This window comes from Sinohyriopsis cumingii, chromosome 5 (genome assembly GCF_028554795.1).
Source record: "Sinohyriopsis cumingii isolate HCF-2022 chromosome 5, ASM2855479v2, whole genome shotgun sequence".
NCBI lineage: Eukaryota > Metazoa > Mollusca > Bivalvia > Unionida > Unionidae > Sinohyriopsis > Sinohyriopsis cumingii.
In genome coordinates this window covers 137,573,396-137,598,315 of record NC_142965.1, presented here as the reverse complement: position 1 = coordinate 137,598,315, position 24,920 = coordinate 137,573,396, and the positions used below count along the sequence as shown (strand labels likewise).

General features: G+C 38.4%; 1 protein-coding gene across 3 annotated transcripts in view; it reads left to right on the top strand.

Annotated features, from left to right (window-relative positions):
• Positions 1-23,476: 23,476 nt before the first annotated feature.
• The window catches only part of LOC149800333 (uncharacterized), a 31,405-nt gene continuing 29,961 nt past the window's right edge, over positions 23,477-24,920 (top strand). The window contains exon 1 of one of the 3 annotated variants that reach the window (XM_089959932.1): positions 23,477-24,328. The gene's annotated coding sequence lies outside the window, so the exon portion shown is untranslated. The remainder of the gene's footprint in view (positions 24,329-24,920) is intronic. The other 2 variants (XM_089959930.1, XM_089959931.1) reach the window with 2 other exon arrangements.

Sequence of the window (24,920 nt, the reverse complement as noted above, 5' to 3'; positions counted from 1 at the left end):
GGCCCTTTTTAGAGCCACTCATATCCCTCGAAAAGATTCGTTTACTTTCCTAACATTGTTCTAGTTGGTTGTATAGTTGTTGTGTGTGATAAATTGATTTTCATCAATCTGAGTCTGTATGGTGTATGTTTTATTTGATAAATATATCTCTGTCCCGCCATACGTTCTAGAATATTTTTTCCGCTCATTGATTAAGATTGAGGTCAACCCGGTGTACTCCAATTGCTAGATTTTTGCAGCATTTTTACGAACATTCGGTGCCCTGATGTCACCTCGTCTGTTCCTACAATTGTTGCAATATTGTTATCAATCTTCAGTACCGTGACGTCACCTCACCTATTTCATCCCTATTGACCTTACACAGCAACCCCATTTTCCTTTGACGCTGTACAGACTTAATATTCCCCATGTTCAATTCCCATTGAAGGTAGAGAGTCACAGGATGTGCTAAAAAATAAAACCTTGAGGCTATAGTGTCCGGGGTGGGGGGTATGTAATGTATTTTCCCATTGAGTCTATAGTATTTGAGGCTATATGTGCCCACGACCTTTCTGACTGGGATTTAAACTGAGGTTATATTATCCCACTATACTACTGATATACGGATTAAGTGTTCTCTGTCATCCTGACGCATTTGCTGCACAATGATATGGATTAACTATGACCCCCTAAAGATCCTGATATTATTAATCACGTTATTATTCAATACCTCTCAAAGTTGATGTTTAAGCAGGTGACAGCCTCCCAACGTCGATGAGTACTTACGTCATCCAAGACAATCATTACTTCTGATATATGTTTAAACAAACAAGTTTTATTTCAGTTTAGAAGCATTGAAAACATGTAAGTTCTATTCTTGAACTTTTAACTATTACGTTAATGGATGAATTGAACTTAAGTTATAAAACAAATGATTTTCTTTCAGGGGCCCCGAGTGGCCCAGTGGTCTAAAGCGCACACCGTTCCGGATTACTGCCATCTCACCTCTGTCTGCGTGTGTTCGAGTCCAAGGCTCGGCTAGCGTGGGTACGTGGGAATGCCTGCCAGTAGCTTCTCGTGGGTCGGTGGTTCTTCCCTGGGTTTTCCAGGGTTCTTCCTCCACCAGTTATACTGGTCGCCATGTATAGCCTATCTTGTGCTGAAAAATGGCGTTAAACCCTAGAACAATAACAACAAATCATTCTTTTACCACGCTGTACGGATTGTTTGGAACTGGCAGTGCAGGTATAGCAGAACCACGTGTACGTGTTGGATGCAATTCATTTCATTATTTCAAATTAAGATAAGTAGAGCAAGGAGAGTTGATCAAATGAAAATAGGAACAAAAGCTACGACTATACAGTGAATCAGAGAATATTTTCTAGTGCAAGACTAGAGGTATCGTATGGTGGAGGACTCAAAATGTATATTGGCAACAACAACAAAAACTCGACGGCTAAAGATCCTCGAGATTTAGTGCTAATACCCAGCTCTAGATATCCAACTCGCGCATCTATTATAGCAAATCCTTAAGCTGCATTCTGTTAATCTTTACTCCCATCATTTAGATCTGGATCATCCGTCACAATGGATGATACAAAGACGGACACTACAGAAGTGTGGATTTTTTTAAATAATTAACGTTACATTACTAAATGTACCTTATCATTTGAATTTCTACATTTATTGCCCAATTCTCGTTCAATATTTATATTGTAATATTATATGCAGACCGAGAAAAGAAAATATTTGTTGCCAAGTATGTTGTGTCAATCTGTTTGATTCTGAAGTTTACCATGTTCAGGAGGGAGAGAGAAAAAGAGTGAGATAGTTCAGCGCAGGTGTTTGTGCATGAGTTGCATAGAGCACTTTTAAAGAGACTAACCTTTGATGAACTTGTAAAAGAAATACCCACACCGTGCCGGAATCCTGGTTGGCGAATAATTGATCCTGTAATAAATAATGTGAAAAACTAAAAGTACTACAAGAGACTACCAGTTCAATAACAAAAGATCATAAGACACATTAGGCTGAATTTTCTGGTTTAAAAAAAGATGAAATATATTTCTGATTGCACAATCTCACAAATCTATTTTTATAACCGTCAAATGTGTATGTATACGTTCATTTTCACAGTCGACGATTTTCTGTAATGCATTTTCCTCTTTTATTCTATATCAAATACATAAATTATCTAAAAATATGTGTATTTCCACCATATGACCTGCTTCCTTTGCTCATCTTCCTCGAATAGAAATCTTGTCATACGTGTAAACTATTATCTATATCTTATGCCATGCGAGCAAGCTTTTATAAGGGGGGCCCATAGTGGCCGAGTGGTCTAAAGCGTTCTCCATCACTGCCATCTCACCTCTGTCTGCGCCTGTTCGAGTCTCGGATTCAGCCAACGTGGGTATGTGAGAAAGCATGCCAGTAGCTTTTCGTGGGTCGGTGGTTCTTTCTGGGGTTTTCCCGGGTTCTTCCTCCAACATTAATACTGGCCGCCACATATAGCCTATCGTGTGCTGAAAAATGGCTTTAAACCCCACAACAACAACAACAACAACATTCATAAGAATATGACCTATATCAGCGCATTAAGAAAGGCGATTCTGCGGGTAAGCTGTAGGATGAAACTGCTTAACTTTACACCCATTTAAAACTTATCATTCTGAAGGTAACATATATGTGCGCAAGAGGAAGCGAAAGAGACAGGCGAAGTGAGAAAGAAAGAGAGGCAAAATATCGTTTGATTTGGGTTCTAAGGTACAATCCAGGTGAGCGACACATTATCCGCTTCTACTATGTTTCACATAGATAATAAGGTTGCTTCCATAGAAGGACGAAAAAGAGTGCAGATTATTAAAACAAATATAATATAATGTATTAGTTAAACCCATCCGTCCAAATGTGATTTCACCTTCTAATGCAGTTTCACAGTTAACGACTTTCTTAAATGTATTTTCTTCTTTGATTCAATCGTGGTTGAAAAAATTGTACAACAAAAGTGTTTGTGGTTAGGGGTATATGATGTGTGATATGACCTTTATGTTCCCTTGGTTATCGTTATCTAGGAGTTATTGCCTGGATTGAGCAAGCAATAAAATAAAATATGAAATTAATGGATGGCACAATATACATCTGAGCAAGAATTAGTAAAAGACGAGCCACATTATGTATGTGTCTGATTTGGATTTTAACGTAGCTTTAACAATTTTTCAGTCATATCGCTACGATGTCTGCAATGTGGCAGTTTATAATGATGTCTAGCACTGGGGCATCATGCCGCAGACATGTAGCATGATGTCCCACCCAGTAACATTATCCTGACACCAGGCCGACCAGTCCTAACACTATCCTCTTAATTCTGAGGGCCAAGCGAGGCAGCTGTTAGTACCATTTTTGTAAGTCTTTGGTATAACTCGGCCGGGGATCGAACCCACGACCTCCTGCATCCGAGGCGGACGCTATAACCACTAGGCCACCAGAGCGGTCACACTATATACAAACTATGTACAATAGAACAAACAAAGCAAGTAAAAAGATGAAATTGAACATGTCATTTGACTGATCCACTTTCTCTCATAAAAAGAATTAAGAAATTTATGCGAAAACACAAATTATATCACAGAATCAATTGACTGATCGAATTCGAATTGTCAGAATGTCATTATAACCCGTTTGCTTCCGGTTCCGGTTCTTTCCAATTCATTGTTGTTTACGCTGTATCTTACCATGCTCTTCGGACGTAGTTTCAATTTAATTTTAGAGTAGTGTTTCCTATCTTTATTTGGTGGTGATCCGTGTCTAAGGTTGAAGGATTTTCTGTCGTAATTTATATGACGTTGCTTGTTCTTTACATTAATTGTATTACGTTGTGTCTGTGTGTAAATCTTGGAGTTCACTATGTGTCCCATGGAACGTTGATTCAAAATATGCAGAATAAACTATGACTAGAACTTCCCCTGTGCGCTCATCACTGAAGGCAGTTTGTGATTTATTAGCATACTTACTGAGTAGAAAGTTCAATACTGACAAACAAATGAAGGTTGTTGTTGTTGTTGTAGAGTGTAACGCCATTTTTCAGCACACGATAGGCTATACGTGGCGGCCAGTCTTAATGGTGGTGGAAGAACCTGGGAAAACCCCGGAAAGAACCATCGACCCGCGAGAAGCTACTGGCAAGCTTTCACACATACCCACATTAGCCGAATCCTAGACTCGAACCCACGCAGACAGAGGAGAGATGGCAATGACCCGTAACGGAAAGCGTTTTAGACCACTCGGCCACTCGGGGCCCTAACAAATGAAGGTAATATAAAGAGCAGCAGGGAAGTTCTACAGACAAGTCGTTCCAGACCAAATAAAGCCTCCTACAAGAACTTTCTCCGTAGAAGCCTCAGATTTCAAAAATAAGCCTTCCTACGAAAATTAATTTGCGTAAATTCGTTCCCGATTGCAATTTTTGTGTGCAAAATCAATGATTCTGGACAAGTAAAAAACAAAGATTGGGGGGGGGGGGAAATTTATTCTGGTGTCGACGAAGTTTGCGAAGATTTGGCTGCGAGTCTCATGAATAAATTTGATCAAGACCGATTCGATATCTACTACGCGGATCATGAAGATTAATCGTGATGAAACCATGCGGTATTGCCTGGGCGCGGCTGAAGAAAATTTTGAATTTGTTTATGTCCATATCGCCGTTGCACCAAGTCTGATGAATATTTCTCAGCGTGTGAGTATCAACGCCATTGAAAACCGACAAAATGTTACAATTGTCCCTAATGACTTTAGGAATTTGCGTATATCGCTGCGTCACGTAAATCACATCGGTGTTCTTGTGTCGGCCACGCGAGAATATCCTAGCCGGATTAGTTTGCTTATCCAGCATAACATCATCGAAAACAACAAGATTATTAACATCGCCATCTAAATTTTCCACTGATGGAGCTTCATTGATGTCTGTGATGAATTCGATTGTGCCTTCGTCGGTATTGTCGCTAAATTCCTTTAGTACTTGATAACAACGCTGATCATCAACGGACGGTGCAACCAAATACAACTTATCCCATTTTAGCCATCGCATTATCAAATTTAGCAACAACTGCGTCTTTCCAGAACCGGACGGGCCAATAATTATCATCCTTATCGAATTCGGTAACACCGCGTTGTGTTTCACCTGCTCGCGTCGCTTCGTGGCTGAAAAATCAATTACATTCATGTTACTAGAATACATGGATCTATATTGTGTTAAGTGTCGCACGCGCACAGCTACGATAAATCCAATCGAAATCGTCACACGCAACAACAGGAACGCAATTGCAGGAGAATGCGAAGTTTGTAATACACGCAAATTCAGATTTGTAAAAAAAAAAATAGAAGAACCGGAGGAGACATTACCGCCTCCTTGAAAAATCTACCCGGGTTGCCCTGGGCGAAATATCCCGGAGAAAAGCATCTGCCAGGATACAATTACTGCGGACCCGGAACAAGGCTCGATATAAGACTCAACGATAATAATCAACCAAATCCCGGCGAGGATCCAGTAAACGCCATCGATAACGCGTGTTACTATCACGATCTTGCGTATCGTAGCGGGGATTTACAACAAAGACATCTAGCTGATATCAGGCTAATTCACGCAATAGACGCGATTCCTGACAAAAGTTTCAAAGAAAAATTGGCAACTTGGTTGATAAAAGGCGCGATGAAAGGTAAATTAGTACTCGGTGCTGGTAAATAATAATGGAGCAAATATATTATTCTCCGCGAGGTTTTTGGCGAGGAAAATCAGCAATAGCCAAACTCGCCAAGGCAGCAAAAGTAAAACAGTCCGTTGCTGAATCGTGGCTATCGAAACAGGCAGTCTGGCAAATATATCTCCCTCCACCTAAGAAAATACCATATGCGAGTTTCTCCGTCAGCGTCCCTAATGAAGTCCATCAGGCTGATTTAATGTTTCTTCCTCATGATACCGTTGACGGAGTCACATACAAATACGTGTTAACGGTTGTTGATATTGCTAGCAGGTATAAAGAAGCCGAGCCGTTATCGAATAAAACAGCAACGGAAATTTCAAAGGCGTTTGAGAAAATTTACTCGCGATCTCCGCTGACCTGGCCGAAGCTTCTTCAGATTGATCCAGGACGAGAATTCCTCGGCGCGGTTACTTCATTGATGAAGAAGAATAATGTGAAAATTCGACGCGGCATAGTTGGTGTTCATCGCAATCAAGCTATCGTTGAAAGATTCAACAAAACTCTTGCAGAAAGATTATTCGGATATCAGTACGCGCGAGAATTCATCCAAGATAATCGATCTCATGATTGGGTGTCGAGATTACCTCATGTGATTAACGCGCTAAATAACGAGACGACTAGAATAATAGCAATGAAACCCGCAATTGCGATTACAAAACCGAATATACCCCTAAAGCGAGATTCTACAATTCCGCCTGTGTTAGGTAGCGTCACGGTCAGGTATTTATATAAGGAGGGAGAAGCCGAGGGAGGCAGAAAAAGAGCAACCGACCCAACCTGGAGCGTAACAACACACAAAATATCAGTCGTAACAAGATCGTCAGGAAGACCAGCAATTTATTTCCTAGATTCACTAGCGCCACAACGCGGATTTACCAAGGAGGAATTACAAATAATACCGAAAGATACTCAACTACCGCCAGCGTCATTAATGTGAAACCGAATTCTACCTAACTGAGATAATTTTCTTACTCTCGACACGGCTAAATACACCAAATTTGACCAGGAAATTCTATCATCGACGATCCAAACTTGGCCATCCACGGTTAATCCCTGCGATGAATGTATCGTTGTTGCATATCCTAGTTTCCATGGCGATCTTTCTGTGTTTATCGCGTCATTGACAAGATTAATATCAACAAGAATAATATCGTTCAGTACCAAGATCTTTTCCTCTCCGCATGGTAAAGTAACACTGATATTTTGTTTCCTGGTATCAGCGGGCCTGTAACATAACGGCACCTGCAATGTTGGAAATTTCTCGCAATGCAGCTTGAATAACATTTCCTGAATAACATCACGAACAATTTTCCTACTAGCAACGATCAAATGATCGGGACGCCACAAATTTAGAAAAATATCCATCGGAGTCTCGTCGATTATTCTTCTCATCACATCGCATTGAATTTTATTCGGTTGTAATCGAATTATTTTCTTAAATTCGGTCACTAAAATATCATCGGATCTATAATCAGCGTCGATTTCCTCATAATAGTCAACGAAATTTCTGAGCCATTCGTGAGGAGATTCACCATCAATCGGATCAGGCTGGCCATGATCTCCGCACATTATCACGGCTGTATTTTTCTCCTCCAGCCAGGTTAGGAACGATTTTAATACAACTAAATTTACTGTGCAAATTTCATCAAATATTATGATCCTGTTGATATATTTATTTCCCATACGAGCCGAATCCCATAATCCACCGCTGTATTTGAAATAACTGTGATACGTACCAGAATCAACGCCGCGTTGCCTTATTTCTCGCGCTAATCTGTGAGTTGGAGTCAACACGATCATATCAGATTTCGCAAATAAATTTATCGCTCGCGTTGTTTTCCCGCTACCACCAGGACCATTCATGTAAACGAATTTGTTACGTGAAATCGGGTCAAATGCAGATGCAGCCGTTGATATTTCCTCAAATTTATCCCGATGAAATTTATCGCAATCTTCGACATCGGCGTCCTCACAGTAATCTAGGATATCTTCGTTTTTATTCTCCAAGTTCCCCAAGAACCATCGGCGATTAAATTCTCCAGCCTACACTGGTATTTCTTATCGATATAAAACGAGTCCGTTGCGACCCTTACTGCGATATCAGAAAATTTGTTTATCATCGACAGTAAGTTTATACTTACATAAGCGAGCATCGATGATCTCAAATGCGTATACTGCGTTGATTCTCCATCGAGATAGCTAATTACGGTACCTAACTTTACTCCGTCAATGATAATATTCTCTCTGTTGCAGAATATTCCTCGCGATACTGTATCGGCGATAATAAAGTCCATCTCGGCATCGTTGATAAACAACCTAGCGTGTCGGTGTTTATGATCAACGGATCCTCCTTGAGTAAATTTGCCAATTATTTTTCTTCCGATATCTTTCGCGTTTTCACAATTCGTCGGCAACCACACCTTAGTTTGTTTCCTGTATGATATAATTGCCTCGCTAACCGTCAACGATATTAACATTGACGAATCCAGCATATACCTCAACAACACCGTAGGGACCCAACGACGCTGCGATAAATGCCGACCAAACCAAATATAACAAATTTTATGTAAATTTTCAGCAAACTCGAATGAAGTAACATAAGCGAATCCGGTCATGACAAAATCAGGTAACGGCCCGTTAATTGCCACTCTTGTCATTTCGTTGGTGGGATGGCCAAATTTAGCAAAATAATCCGCACAATCGCCGTATCCGAGGAAACTTCCTGGATAGCACGCGCTCATATCAACGGATATCATTTCTTCGAAATAATACTTGGTATTCCACAATCCGCCATGGCCGTATTCGATACAACTAAGTTGAATATCAGCGAGATATTCATTCCTTGTAGGTTTCCACGAGTTTCTCTCTCTGGCAGCATGAGCAGCAACAGACGGAACAGTAAAACAATTTGTCAGTAACTGATCAGGATTTGACGAATATTTCACCGCGATATTTTTCATCGATTCATGCAATTTTTCATCACGGTAAATATCTCCTCGCGGCAATATAAACTGATCATATTTTTCTTCGCTCGAGAATAACCAAACCGATATCGGATCAGATGCGGCTAATATTTTGATATATCTGAACATGGCATCAGAATTGTCTTTTGCGCCTTCCACGGGATAAAATTTAACAACCCGATCTCGCGGGAATATCATTACCGACTGCGACCACGCATGTGAATTATGATCAACAATTTCGATTGGTACTCCTCGTGATCTATACGGCGACGAATATAATATTTCTCCCGATAGAGTTTTCACCGTGATAGGAAATTTAAGTTTCTTGCTCAACACAGCAACATCGTCAATCGATGCGCCATCAACAACAGTCTTCGCCCATGAATTAATTTTATCCAACCTCAACTGTGTCAGACCAGATCCACGACGAGCGTTTTTCATGTGCTCGATAACACGCTCGGCAACGCAATTTATCATCGGTGATTCTTTCATCGCGGGTAGATTTTTCATGTCAGGATTATTATTTAGTCGATAAATTCCATAAACAACAGCGCTAGATGGATACGCCCTAGCATAATAAGGACCATCGATTCCCAATAATAATCCCGGCTTCGAATTTTTATCAAGAACAACATTTTTCTTACTGCCACGTATTGGATCTCGTTTATCGCGAATAATCCAAGTGTCGTCAGGCATTTGTGCAATAAATTTTATTCCAAAGATAAATCGTTCTTCTTTGTGTTCGAATTTTATATGCTCGATTATCTTCTTGGCCCGTTCCAGGTTCATCGTAGCATCAACAGCGTTAGTTTTCCACGTCGACCAAACATGAACCGCTCCATCATCGAGGAATTCTCTCTTGGCGCGATCAACTTCAGGAATGATATATTCTGCCTCATCAAGATCAAATGCATCCATTATTATATTTTAGACAAATGTTTAAATTATATAATGCAATGCAAATGGATACCAATCGGATCAACAAAATCATGCGACAAATCCTGCAGAGGCGATTATTGTGGCGCTCACATATATGCGATTCGACGAGGCAGTAAAGGACCACAGCGGTGCTTAGTTTGTCAAGTTGGCACGCGAGGGAAGACACGATTGTGTTTATCCTGCGGAGGAAAGAATTATCGGGAATTACGCCGATATTACGAAAAGAAATCTTCCTCGATAATAACTTGCGAAGAAGATTATATTAATCGATTCAAGGCAAATTACGATTTAGACAAACAGAATATTGTATATGGAACTGAAATCAACGATTCCTGCAATGAAAATCACACACGAGTATAAATCTCATCCAACGATCAAGGGATACGAAGCGTCGTCCGATGGTATCGTCAGAAATGCAAAAACGAAGAATCTTGTTGGTAAAGTTGGTAATTCGGGTTATCTATCGCATAATTTTAGTGGGATAAATTATTTTCTTCATAAATTTGTATTCGAGTGTTTCCATGGACCAATCAAAATTGGCCTTGTTATCGACCATATCGATGGAAATAAACTTAACAACAAACTATCCAATCTTCGCTCGGTAACTCCGAGTGAAAATTCAAAATTTGGTAATGCCGGTGGCGTAAGGCGACCAGCCAAGGCAGTCAAATCGATAAATCGAGAAACAAATGAAGAAATTGTATTTACATCGATGTATGCCGCTGCAAGGTATTTTAGCATTAATTCACAATCGGTGAAATTCGCGGCAGAAAAAATATATAACGCGACATTTTCCTACAAATTTGGCGAGTGGATTGAGTTTTACTATATTCCGATAATATCCGAAGAAAAATAATTGAATATTTACAGAATTAATATAACATGGATGAACAAACCATAAACAATATTATCGAAGCTATTGATGACCTGAGAAAGAAAAAAATAAATCTTCCCTCGGAGTTGGACGCGAATAAAATCCGATCCGAATTCGAGACGATTGTTCAGGGGAAACTTGAATACAAATACACGCTACCATCCGAATACAAATTAATAAAGAAAATCCAAATCGCGATGTATCAATCACTTGCGACAGTCAGCGATGATCGCGTCGAGGATTTTGTTAAATTATCGACGCTGGTAGAAAAAGCTAGGTTGATTTTATCAGAAGCATATGAATCAAGAAAAATTACAAGTTCACGCGTCAGGCAGTTGAAAAAACTGGTCGAAGAGAGCAAGGCCAAGGAAATTTCTGATCCTTGAATCTTCCTGAAGAAATTCCACAAAAAAAAACAAAAATTAAAAAAATATATTAATTTTGAAAATTTCCCTGGATTTTATTTATTTTTTTGGCCCATTTTTCCCTGGCAGACAGAATCGAAGACTCTCACGATCTTACCAGCAGATTGATACTTAATGTTTCACCGCGTATATCAAGCAAATTTCCGTCTTGATTCGTTAGTTTGAAATTTATCCTTGATAATAATCGATTGTGGCATCGCAGATAAAACGGATTTACTGGCTCTTTTATTATCAAATAACCGGGAGAGACGCTAGGTGAAAACGAATACAAGATAAATCCCTGCTGCACCTGATTTGACTCTGACGAATCAACATTATAGCTGCCTTCGACAACATCCGCGTGAAGATAAATCGCGATAACTTCTGTTATATTAACGATACCAGGTGAAATATGCCGTCCTTGCCCCACTCCGTCGTTGTTATGCTGCAAAACCGATTCTGCTTGTAATTTTTTCTTAGTCCACGCATCGTGTAATTTAGGAAATAACTTATCAGTGGTATCAGTGACAAATTTTCTCATTTCATTAACGTTATAACCAGGAAATTTGTAACTTAGCAGTGTCCTCTCGGTTAAGTTATGTCTTTGCATGAATGCCGTAATAATATAACCAATACCAAAAATTGCGCTGTTTTGTATATTTTCCGTCGCTAGGTTGTTAATGAGTTCCATATCAGCGGCTAATTTATTTATTCGCTCTACTGTTATGGTAATTTCGTTACATGAAGTTTGCACGTTAAATATACACTCCTGGAAAAAATGATCTAATAATTTTTTTTGTTTCTCGTATTCGTTAATAATTTCACCAAATAATAATTTGATACTATCCTCGAACAAATCCAGCATATACACAGAACCTGAAAGAAAATCGAGGCTTTCTTTCGTTTTTTCATATTTATCGATGTAGTTCAAGCTGGTTCCGTGATAGTCTTTTTTATCGCTGATAAAATCTTCTTTTTTTGGTTCTGGTGTTATTATCTTCCCAGGTGGAATTTCAGGCCAACCCAATACGGTCCTAATCGACGAATGATAAATATCTACCATGTAAGGCGATGATACCTCGATGATCGATGATAGCGTTGGATCATGTGAGGATATCTTTATTCCTGGAGTAGCATCGCCGGTTATATTTGATATCCTGCTGGTAAATTCCTTATCCAGCTGCTCAATTTCGTAACTGCCTGTTGGTATACTAACAGTGAACCAATCGGGAGATCCATCGGCGCGTTTTTTATTAGCGATAACAAGTGAATTGTTTGACAATAATTTACCAAATGATTTTGATCTGATATTAGGCCAACTGTTGTAGACACGCAATTGTGTTAACGCAATTTCTTTGACGCTGATTGGTGTTGGAAAATTAATACTAAATTCTGGATTAGTTGAACTTAACGATATTAACGTCGTTGTCGGCGGTGTCGTGTTTGTCACGATCTGAGCTAGTTCGGACATTATTGATATTCATTTGTTCCATCTCCGAGTAAATACTTATCATTGCCGAAAATTCTAGATCGGAGATAACGCCATCGTTGAGACTTTCAGAAAGTAACGATGATAATTTCGAATACGCGTCGTTGACCTGGGATAATTTATTTTTGTACAATGATAACTTTTCACTCGTGCACGAAGATATCTTTTTCGCTACGATATTTAGAACGCCAGCGATTGTCGTTGTTGACGAGATTATTATCGTTGCTACGATCGGCGCTATCGTTGTTACCGCGGATAAAATTATTCCCGCGCCGGCAACTACCGCGGATACTGTGTACACAGCGACGTCAATGATAACTAATCTACGCTGGTATTTTTTTATTTTTGTTTGATACTCGTCGAGGAGTTTTTTTAGCGAATCCTGCCATGATCGCGCCTGATTGTAACGGTAATCCGATGCGGTCATTTATTAATCTACGATAACAATTACGGATAATATGGCGTGTGTTCGGATAAAAATTCGAAAATTACAGAATAATACACCGGTCCCATGGTGGTTCTGTCTGGCGGTTCTAGCGTGAATGTTTCCTTAGAATTTTTCTCCATGGCAATAATAAAAAATCCAGGATAGTATTCATTAATACTATAAAATTTGGCTGTTACCCTGAATTTTATCTTGGAAGTATATTGTACTCGATATATGCCACTAAACGGCGCGACAAAAGTATTAAAATTTCTCTCGGGCGTCCATATATCTCCCTTTCTTTCTACCACAAGTGGAATACCATAAATATTATCTTCTGTAATTAATTCCACTGGTGTAAAAATACGCGCAAATCTTTCAATATTTATTGGCGATATTTTTGTGTTGATTTCGTTAATTTTTTTAGTCGCATTGATAAGATCCCCGCTCAATTTTGATACTTCACAGAGGTAAATGAATCCGTCGACCTTTTCATTCACTAATGCGCGTACCGCGTTAATATCATCGTTAATTTTAGTAATATCCTCGTTGATTTTTCTTGTTTTCTCGCTGAGGTCGTTATGTGATGTTCTATCGGCTTTTTCGTTTACGATTTGGCGCACTGCGTTAATATCATCGCTGATGGATTTTGTTTTCTCGTCGTGTGATGTTTTATCGACTTTTTCGTTTACGATTTGGCGCACCGCGTTAATATCATCGTTGATGGATTTTGTTTTCTCGTCGTGTGATGTTTTATCGACTTTTTCGTTTACGATTTGGCGTACCGCGTTAATATCATCGCTGATGGATTTTGTTTTCTCGTCGTGTGATGTTTTATCGACTTTTTCGTTTACGATTTGGCGCACCGCGGAGGTTTCCTCGGATATTTTAGTAACATCTTCGCTGATTTTTTTTGTTTTCTCGTGGAGGTCATCGTGTGATGTTTTATCAACTTTTTCGTTTACGATTTGACGTACCGCGTTAATATCATCGCTGATGGATTTTGTTTTCTCGTCGTGTGATGTTTTATCAACTTTTTGACTTACTAATTCACGCATCACATCAATATCTACGCTGATTTTAGTAATATCCTCGTTGATTTTTCTTGTTTTCTCGCTGAGGTCGTTATGTGATGTTTTATCGGCTTTTTGAAATATTAGTGCACGTGTCGCTTCAATATCTTTGTTGATTTGGGCGATATCCTCATTGATGAATTTTGTTTTCTCGGTAAGATCGTCGTAGGCATCTTGACGCGACAATCCACGTGCCGCTTCAATATCTTTGTTGATTTTGGCAATATCTTCGTTTATTTTCTTTGTTTTCTCGCTGAGATCACTGTATAATACTTTATCGCCTTTCTTATTCATTGTGGTTTTTATTTCGCCAATATCAGCAATAATTTTAGTGATATCATCGTTGATTTTTCCTACCTTATCGCTGAGATCATCGTGTAATTCTTGATCAACTTTTTTCCTTGCTAGCTGATCTGCGACGAATGAAATATCAGTGGATTTTTTTATATTCTCGTCAACTTTTTTAATAAATTTACTCAAGGTATCGTCAAGTTTTTTAAGATCGCTAGTTAGCTTATTTAGTCGTTTTGTAAATTTTTCTTGAGCTTCGTCGTAGGTTGCCTTATCGACTTTTAGCAGCAACGCCGCTGATAATTCTTTGTCGGATTTTTCCACATCTTCGATATTGGCCTTTGATGGCAACTTCGCGATAAGATCAGTGACGTCAGCGATGGATTTTGTTACCGAATCTGACAGGCGAGTAAACTGCTCGATGCGTTCGTTATATTCGTCTCGCTTGATTATATCAGCTATTTTGACATTGCTAGTTTGTAACCGCCCTTCGGTATTTTGAAAAATAGCAATTTCGCCAGGATCTATCTCTGACAATGATAGGAGATTGTTAATATCGCTCTTGGTTGCGAATTTTGATACATCGACGCCTTCTATTTCCTTTTCCTTTTCCTTCCTGAAGAGGGATCTACCGTAAATGTCAACCATGATATTTATCTACGGTATATTCAAATAAAATTTTGTTATAAGGGCCGGATGATTTTGAAATCGCATCGAGGACGTTAATTGACTCTGGGCCGCATATTGGTGGATCTGCTAATGTTTGTGTTGGAAGAGTCGAATACCAAACCGGAAGTTTCAGTTTGACACGTAGTTGATAAATTCTTTCGGTGGTGCTAATCCGTACGAGTCAAAATAAACGACTTCGCGAGGATTAATCGCGTAGGCAACCCAGTGCGTACCAGGGCCGGTATTTTCATCGAGATTTATTATTCCTGTCTCGGTAGGGTTTGGTTTTTCTGGTAGTTGATCTCGCATAAATACGCCTCTGAAAAATTTTATTTTTTTATTCTTTACTTCGCTAAGTAGATCTAAATTTGATAGGGGCGTGTTAATCTTAGGCCGGATCCGTACAAGGGGGTTCGTCCTAGTCTTAGGCCGGATCCGTGATGATATTTTTTTTTACCGTATCGTCCTCCTGTAACTTTTTCTAATAATTTTTTAGCCCCGAATCCACCCAAGGCCGATACTGCGCCTGCTATTAATGGAAACAGGAAAGGAAGAAATCCGCCTACCTTGACCATGTCTCTGATGGCGCCTATGGAGAGACTCACATGAACACCGGAATTCGCTGATTTGGCTCTGGTAAATCGTTCACGTTGACCTCTAGTTAGTGATAGTTTGTTAGGCCCACCGTGAATCTGATTGTTTTTCAAGGTTAATTTCAAACCGCTTCGCTTTGCTGTTGCTGATTGGAGCTTTTTTATCTGACCCGGGGTCAGAGTTACACTGACGTGTTCGTATGGCATATTAATAACCGCTTAATCTAAATTTAGAATTTGTCACATGTTCTCGACAGGAGCATCGATGACTCTCATTCTGCCGCTGATTCCTTCCAAGATCATTGTTCTATCACCGAGAATCACCGCGATGGCTCTTGCATTTCCACCTGTGTTAATTCTGGCTTTGAAATGGATATCGACAACGGATTGTTTTACCAAGTCGAGATGTTCCAAGGAAAAGTAATAGATAGGATAAAATTTATTAAAATCCAGCTGTGATATTTGCAATCCGGTATCGATATTTTGATCGCGACCCATGAAACTTAGCAATCGATGATACGCGCGGGCCGTCGAATAGTTGGCAAAATCAATTGATATTTCCTCTGATGGTTCCTGTTGGCCGTTTATTCTCAGTGAAACGTTTGTTGCCTCGAATTGATCGAATATCATATGACTGTGAAGTTGATCGTATCTGTTTGCGGCTTGAAGAGCAACAAAGATGTGTCTAGGTGCCGAAGCGCCCTGTTGTGACGCAATTCGCCAGGTAAATATTCCGTTGATATTAACATCGCAGGAGTCGGTCATCGTTGTCAACCAGGACATGACGGATTTTCCGCCTTGATTCATGAATGATAATAATTTTTCTTCCTCGATCATCGATGGAACTATCGCTGGCATCCACAAGGTAAATTTGTTTAGGATTACCTTGCCTGCATCACCTGCACCCGCGCCTGCTTCTCGCCAGATGGCTTTGTCATCACCAGTGGCGTCTCGAATGAAAGTTATCGTGTGTTTTGCTCCATAAATAACTTTTCTGAAATGTCTGCAAAATCCAAAAATGTGAGATAGCGGAATTGCACAGGAGAATCTTTGTTCATTGCCAGTCAACATGAATTTCCGCGTGGCAAATCCAAGGTTATAATCGGGATTGGCGTTTATCAATACAGCTTCGACGTCAGCAACATTGGCAGCGTTTACATTTTCGTTCGGTCGTCTGCGCAAATACTGGATATGATCAGCGTGATCAGAATTATCTTTGGCGAACATCATACTAGGACCGGCTGATCTGGTAAAATCATCCGAGTATCTGGCCAGGCCTATTATCGTCGTTGCTAAATCAACGTTACCTGTAATTGACTCTATTTCTCTTCCATCGATCATATAAGTGGCGCTCTTGAATAAAGCCATGATGCCGTTGTTAACGAATCCTACTTTAAAATCTGCTCCATAGGCGATATTATTTGTCCTAACAATTCTCCCAACAACCTCGATATATGCCTCAGATGGAAGAAAATATCTTGTTGTATCGTGGACTTGAATTTCCAAGCGATTATTTGTATTTGGTTCAACTGCATCGTACGAGAAATACTGGAAATCTCGCACGGATGTGTCTCTGCCTACAGGCTCGTCCATGTCGAACACTTCATTTGACACTTGTGCGAACATTTATTATTAAGAATATCATCTAAAACGAAGACCACTACCTGAAATGAAGCTTGTATTAGCAACTTCATTTGCGAGATTTGTCTTAGCAACTTCCTGCGCTAAATTTGTCTTAGCAACTTCCTGCGCTAGATCGTTTATTTTTTTATTTGCTGCGTCGTTTATGACTTTGCTGATTTCGGGTGGCATTTCTCTGGTGCTAGGTAATTTGACGGGTTGTTTTTTGCGCATTAAATTTAATATTTTACTTTTGACAACATTAAAGCCCTTGCTGGCCAAATTACCGATACCAGAAATGGCAGTCTCGCCAATCTTTCCTATTGCTTTTAACCCGAGCTGTTTGACCACGGGTCCGATCTTAGGTATTATTCGCGTAACGAGACTTCCAATGATATCGCCGAATCCATTGCCGTGTATATATTTGTACACGGGCAATCTAGAGTTTACTATGCGGACCTGTTTGGGTCTGCGTTGATGCTTGTGAACAATCATGTTATTTCAATTGTGTTGTTTTAATCGATGAGCTCATCGACAAGTTCCTTATAAATGTGAGAATTAATGATGCCACCGCGGAATAATCGCTGACAAATATCTGAGGCTTCGTTAATTACTTCGCGAGAGTTATTTCCTGCTCGTTTTCCTCCGATTAATACCTCGAGGCGAGATACATCGTTGACAACACTGTCAGGGCAAATGGTATATCCGCTTCCTGTTTTTGGTTTTGTTTCATCTGACGATGGACCTGGCGAATCAGACGACAGTGGTGAATAAACTTGTAGAGGTGAAGGGGGGGAACCCTTAAAAAACCAACCCTCTGCTGGATCAATACCCCATCTTACTTTGGGAGAAAGTACGGGACTCTTCCAGATTGTCGGGTCATACGGTTTTTTAATGTCTTGGTATTCACTGGAGCGGGGGGGGTGATGATTCTGAAGGGAGGTGGAAGGAAGGGGGGGGAAACTTGGGGATTAACGTATCACTCGCCATTGTAGGTGACGGAATTGTCCTTATCTTCATTAATGATTTATATTTACTAACATCCGATAAAAATTTTATAAAATTTTCATCAGAATATTTTATTGGTTTTCCTGAACTACCAAAATAAATTATAGCCAGCCAATCAACTTCTTCGACTTTATCAGCAATATCTTTTTTCAAAAATAATCTTTTATTTTCCAGAGAATTATCCGCAGCCATCTGAATTTTTGAATCATAGTTACTGAGTAAATGCAACAAGTTCTTGTTCAAATAATTATCAGCGGATATTCTAATATCAATTAATCTTGGAGGAAGTTCATATTCTTCCTTCATTCCTATATCTTCGGGAAATTGTTCTTTAGGTTCTGCTGGTTTAACTATCGGTGCCTGTGGTTGAATATCTTCTTTTTTCCTTCTTGATTTTCTCTCTTTTTTCTGAGGTGTAATTTTTTCTTTTGGTCTAGCTCCTAATTCCTCTAGTTGAATTATTGGTTCCTGTGGTTGAATATCCTCTTCCTGTGGTATTACTTTTCTCTTCCGTGTTTTAGCTTTTTCTTCCTTTTCCTGTTGTTTTCTTTCTTTCGCTTTCTTCTTTTCTTCTTTTTCCTGTTGTTTTCTTTCTTTCGCTTGCTCCATATTATATTTTTGTGTATCTCTTGCTGCAGATATATATCTCCTGTAACGCGGATCCGTTGTCTTCCTTATTGATGTTGTTTCTGTGTAAACTTTATATACCATGTCATACCAACTGTCGCGAGTTGCATATTTTTTTTTCCTATTGCAGTCAGAAATGTATTTCGATTGCTAAAATAATCTTCCGCAAATTGGCCAATTTCATCTATATTATACAGTGTCGAGATCGGTTGTGATATTATTTCCCATCCCTCATCGGTGAAATTTTCTCTTAAATTATCGATATTATATTTTCCTTTTATCATTACAGTTTTTCCTCTTCCAGGTTTTCCTTTACTTGCTCCAGAATCAATTGCAAGTTGCCCCTGTTGTGCTGCTGCTATTGCTAATCGATCGGGTAATGTTCGTGATTGTTCCTCAATACCTTTCAACATGGGAAAAATTCCCCTTTTCCTGGTATCTGGATCTTTTTCGTCGCCAAATACAACTTGCTCGATTGTTCCGGTAACTGGCTTCAACCATTTCGATGATACCTCGGAGATTCCATGTTGTACATCTTCGTAACCACGAACATTTCTCTTAAATAATTGTTTTGTCGGGATAAGCTTCTTTAATGCCGCTAATTGCTCTCGCGCTAATCTGGCAGAATGAGGCTCTCCAACTGTACTAGCTTTCGGACTCATATTATTTTCAACTATATTGTTTTAATGCGAGGTAAAATTAGGATCAGCAGCCAAATCCTGACAAACTTCGTCGACACCAGAATAAATTTCCCCCCCCCCTAAAATCTTCGTTTTTTACTTGTCCAGAATCATCGATTTTGCACACAAAAATTGCACTCGGTGACGAATTTACGCAAATTAATTTTCGTAGGAAGGCTTATTTTTGAAATCTGAGGCTTCTACGGAGAAAGTTCTCGTAGGAGGCTTTATTTGGTCTGGAACGTCTGGTCTGTAGAACTTCCCTGCTGCTTATAAAGAGAAAATAATTATAATCTGAACTACGAGTCGTATGGATCCACAGATTGATGGACAGGCAGGTATTTTGATAGCAGGTATTTTGATAGCCCGACATTTATTTCTGAGTAAATGTATGGACCCACGAGGGTGTCACCTTGATGTCTGACATATCAATTAACGATGAACATAACAACTGGACAATGAATAAGCATCCTGCGGTCGCCCATTAATTATGTGAATAATAATAATAATAATAATAATAATGATAATAATGAGGACTTTGTATAGCGCCTAATCTTTAGAAGCTCTAAGCGTTTTACAACATTAGACAACACCTATAACATCAAAAACATATAATATTACAAAAACAAACACCATGAAATTAGAAAAACATTAAAAAAATAAAAAACATGCTGAGAATATTTCAAGTAGGAAACATTATTAGGTCCTTAAGTTTGTTCTTGCAGTCGAAATAAGTGAGCTTTGAGAGCCCTCATGAATGTGATCACTGTGTCTTTGTGTCTAAGTTCAGTGGGCAATTCATTCCACGTTGCTGGGAACTGGTATGCAAACGAACGCTGTCAATATGACTTTGTTTTCATACTTGTAAAAATGAGTATACGATTGACAGAAGAGGAGAGTAAGTATTTTGTTGGTGTGTACACACGGGTGAGGTCGGATAGGTATGTCGGACTAAAGTCCGAAAGTGAAACGTAGCAGAGAACAAATTTTGTGTTGATTCTGAATCGAATGGATAGCCAGTGTAGGGTACAGAGCAGCGGGGAGGTGTGCTCTGCTCGTGGTACTCTAAGTATGATCCGAGCAGCTGTGTTTTGAACTTTTTGAAGTTTCTGAAGTAGATATTGAGATGAACCAATAGCCCAGTCTTGAAAGTACTAATGAACACACAAGTGTTTTAGTGGCATCAACTGAAAGATATTTGCGAATGGAGCTGATGGTTAATGTTCGTTATTAGAGAATGTACCAAAATATGCTGAGAGCACTAACTCGATGAAATTAAATCGTTCATCATGGACTACTAATGTTTACTATCTTTTCATGATCGGCTGATAATGTTTAATTTCCTTTTAATTTTGCAGTAAAAGTGATTCCTCTTTGTCTGTGATGTTACATTGTCTACAGTGTCGGTTGTTTTTTTTAAATCAGTATATTAGTTATTAATTATAACTGACACCTTAGACCTATTGTCCATGATGTCAAATCTTCCGCCGTTTACACATGCAATGTCAATCAATATTGATTGTTGATACTATTGATTGCTAGAACAAATGTCCTCGGTTTTGGGGTTCTATATATGAGTACTCGATATCCGCAAAAAATAGAATATATGCAACTGTGTGCTTCGATTAGATGGTGGGGCCTCGCTGAAAAAATGAAGTTTTGCATAAGTGAACACGCGACTGCAAAGATCTTTTAGTGAATTGGGAAATGATCTAGACGGGATGGGTGGGATGGTATGTGGATGGGATTGTATTTCATCACTAGATCAACTGGGAAGACAGTTTTGTTGTTTATGTGGTTATGCTCTTCACTCATGTTTCAGTAAATATATTTACTTGACGATCCATTTATGTTCCCTTAGTGCGGCAACAAAATTAACAATAACAACAACAAAAACAATATGACACAACTGCTACAAAATCGATACAAAATGTATCATCTTCCATGGTTTGCTATTTATAATCTCTACGCTTTTCATTGTATATTCGAAACCTGCCACCTTTCATACTTTTCCCGGTCCTCATACCCAACAAAAGACCATGACCCGTCAGTCAAAAAACAAAACCCATCATATATATTATGTGTTTATGTGTCTTCCTGTGTTGGCTGAATACATAATGTGTTTATCAAAATGTTCTAGAAACTAAATGTAGTTTATATGTATACAATATAATCTGTATTGTAGGTCGAGATAATATTAGCGGTAAGCCAGGAAGTATTCATAGTACAAGGATCTGTATTTAATACATGGTCATCTTAGTTTCAATATAAATGATATTGTCTAATTTAAACCTGACATAGCAGGACCGATATATACGGTTGACAGGATGATTATATACGTGTTAATGCCCTGTCAAATTAATTAACAGGGATATGCTCTGGCACTATAACAAGAATATTGTTTCGGGTGTGTACATAACCAGCTCTGTCATTAGAAGAAACTGAATCAGTACCATTAGTCTATATCAAGAATGCACAACCCCCGGCCCGCGAACGTGTTCTGTTCGGCCTTCAGGGCAAATTAAAACAACAAGGAAATCTGGCCCGTGAACAGTAATTATATTAAAGAAATTAGTCTTTGCGGCCCTCTAGTGGTCTTAGAAAATGCAATCTGGCCCTTGGCAGAAAAAGGTTGTGCACCCCTGGTCTATATATTAGCCCAATGTGTCTTTACTGTATGATTTGTCAATTAAACTCTTACATATAGAAAAGCTCAAATGTTGAAATGTAAAGACAAATCTGTCAAAGGTTGAATTTATGCATATTTATATACATTTGTCTCCCAAAGGTTGTTTATCTCCACAAATTAAACATTGTGCCACGAAGGTTGCTACTATTCATGAAAGATATACAAAGTCCCTAAACGGTTCTCGTTTTTCATGAATGTTTTGTCTTCGTTTTTTGTTTAAATTTCCTTGTTGAGGACGTACTTTTGGGGACGAAACAATATATTTTTTATAACTTCCGTGTTTATTGAAATATCAGTACGAAATTTTCTACATTGCTTACGGACACTTTTAATGTTATTATGAAATGATGATTATAACAAATATACGCTGTCAGGGCATGTACCCCAATGTTTACATATCTGCACTGGTTACTCAATGTGATGATGGCATTCGTGACTCATATATATATATATATATATATATATATATATATATATATATATATATATATATATATATATAAACGTACTATTTGATTTGATGTCACAATTGTTCTGTAAAATGAATTATATAACTCCTCCAAGTGGTTTGTTGCACCATCCAGCTAATCACAAACGTCTTTGTGAAGAAATGTCCAAAGTGAGAAGCGTTCCTTAGGATTTACGAAGGTGTGATCTGCAGCTATCCCACCTTGCGAAGATTGCATTGGGCAAATACGTCAATACTGTACTGTCTCTGGTAATCTTCCAACCGGAAACTTATCAGAAGATAAAGGAGTATAGAAACATGTCTCTTCATCAACGGTCTGGAGTGCAGAACGAGTGATCCTTCGTACTGGTAACTCTCACCCTCTCTCTCTCTCTCTCTCTCTCTCTGTTCCTTCGAATTCACAATAGTTCACATAAGATTGCTTGATGCTTGGTGTGTAAATGATATCAGATACGAAACATTAAACTTAATTACTCTTCAGAGAAAAGAGCTAACACTGTAACGTTATCAATTAAAATTATTACATAATCAGACTTACGTGACGCCATGCACTTTCATGTCGCCATCAGTATTAAACCATTGGAATCCCATACTGTCTAAGCGTAACGACATTCATTTTTACAGATTCCTTTCTGTTTGTATTTCATACAGGATTTGTATACATGGCAATTAATCCTATACCCGTAAGCATCATAATGATAGTGCACCATATTCTTCGTCTTAAACCCGTTTCGCTTCCTCCGTCAAATGCTTTCGGAGACGACTCTTATTCCGTTGCCAATTATGAAATGCTTGTTCTTTTATGGAATACTATTTTGTTGTATTTAATTATGGCGAAATATAATTAGTTCGTTGATCGTATTAAACCGGCAAGACTAAACTACTTTAATATCATTCAGACATGATGTTGCTTGCGACTACTCTCTAATGTAGATGATTTGTCAGAAAATACATGAGTATGATCATAGGTTTGTTGCACAGATGTGTTTCATGATAACTTATGATGACATTTTCAAGTACTAGATCGATATTTTTGAAAACGTAATTTTTTCCAAAACTTTTCCTTATTCATTATTACCTCTACAGACAAAGAACAAAGTGTTGCTAGGAAACATAAGTAATTTATGTGGCAGTTGTTATTTATTTTAACAATGTTTCAAAGTCCTTTATCTGAACACATGCGCATAAAGACAGTTATAAATAACAAATGACCTAAAAATTAATTGTACTTCTAATAATAATGCCAATATTAGACGCGTTTCTTGTGCCGGAGAAAACGTGTATCCTCTTCAGGAATCATCACAAAAGATAAATGAAATGCGTAACAATAAATTCAATAACTGTTTTTCTATGTTAAATCCGTCATAAAAGCTGAGGGAGAAATTAAATAATTGTTCTTTTTCATATTGATCTCCATAAGTTATGGTGAGTAATTTAAATTGCTTAGTGATACATTTTAAATTTTGTGACATGATTTTCTTAATTCTTTTTTACCCGTAGTGTTGATTGCGTTTTGACAGTTGTACTCGCTTTTCTCTGCACAGGACGAATACATTATTCATGTGTTTATGAAGGGGAATTTCATTTACATGTTGAATGCTAGTTTTATTATAGATTTTGTTCATAATGACATTGTTAATAAATATCTGAAATGATATTTCTTTTCAGTTTTGAAAATTAAACTTAACGCAGTTCTCGAGCAGTATAAATTTGAAAAACTAACAAAGAAGGTAAATTGACGCCTGTTAGGGACAAGGGTTACTGTTTTGTAATGTATGGTGAGTTATTCAAGTCTAGTATTTGTTTACTCAGAAACATGCTTTGTCAGGTAATTGAAAGCTAGTATTTGAACAGTCATCTGCTATTGAACACATGCTATACAGATTACTCTAACAAGTTTGATATTACCGATGATGTAAATAATTTCATAAATGTGCTTTGAAAAGGATCCAAGAAAAATTAGTTAATCAGACAACTGTTATAACGTGAGTACGGACATAATAATTTCAAAGACGAAGTATACAGCATGCAGTCCGTATTCATCGTAGCCTACTAGGCGTTTTAGCTATTGCGTGTGAGAAAGCCTGAATTTTCTCTCACACAGAAAAACACAATACGGAAATTGTCACGTATAGAATTCATTGCAAACACGTCTGGTATTTACAATATTTGCCCCTTATGGTTTATTATGTAACAGGTAATTCGCTAAGTATTGCAGAGTATAAAACTTTGCTGTATTTTTTATTAACACGCTTTAACGTAAATTTATATGAAAATTATAAGAAAAAGATATTACACGAGCATATTGAGTAACATTTGAGAGATACAGTTCATCCATTATTACTTGTGGCTCATATCCTAATCAAAACA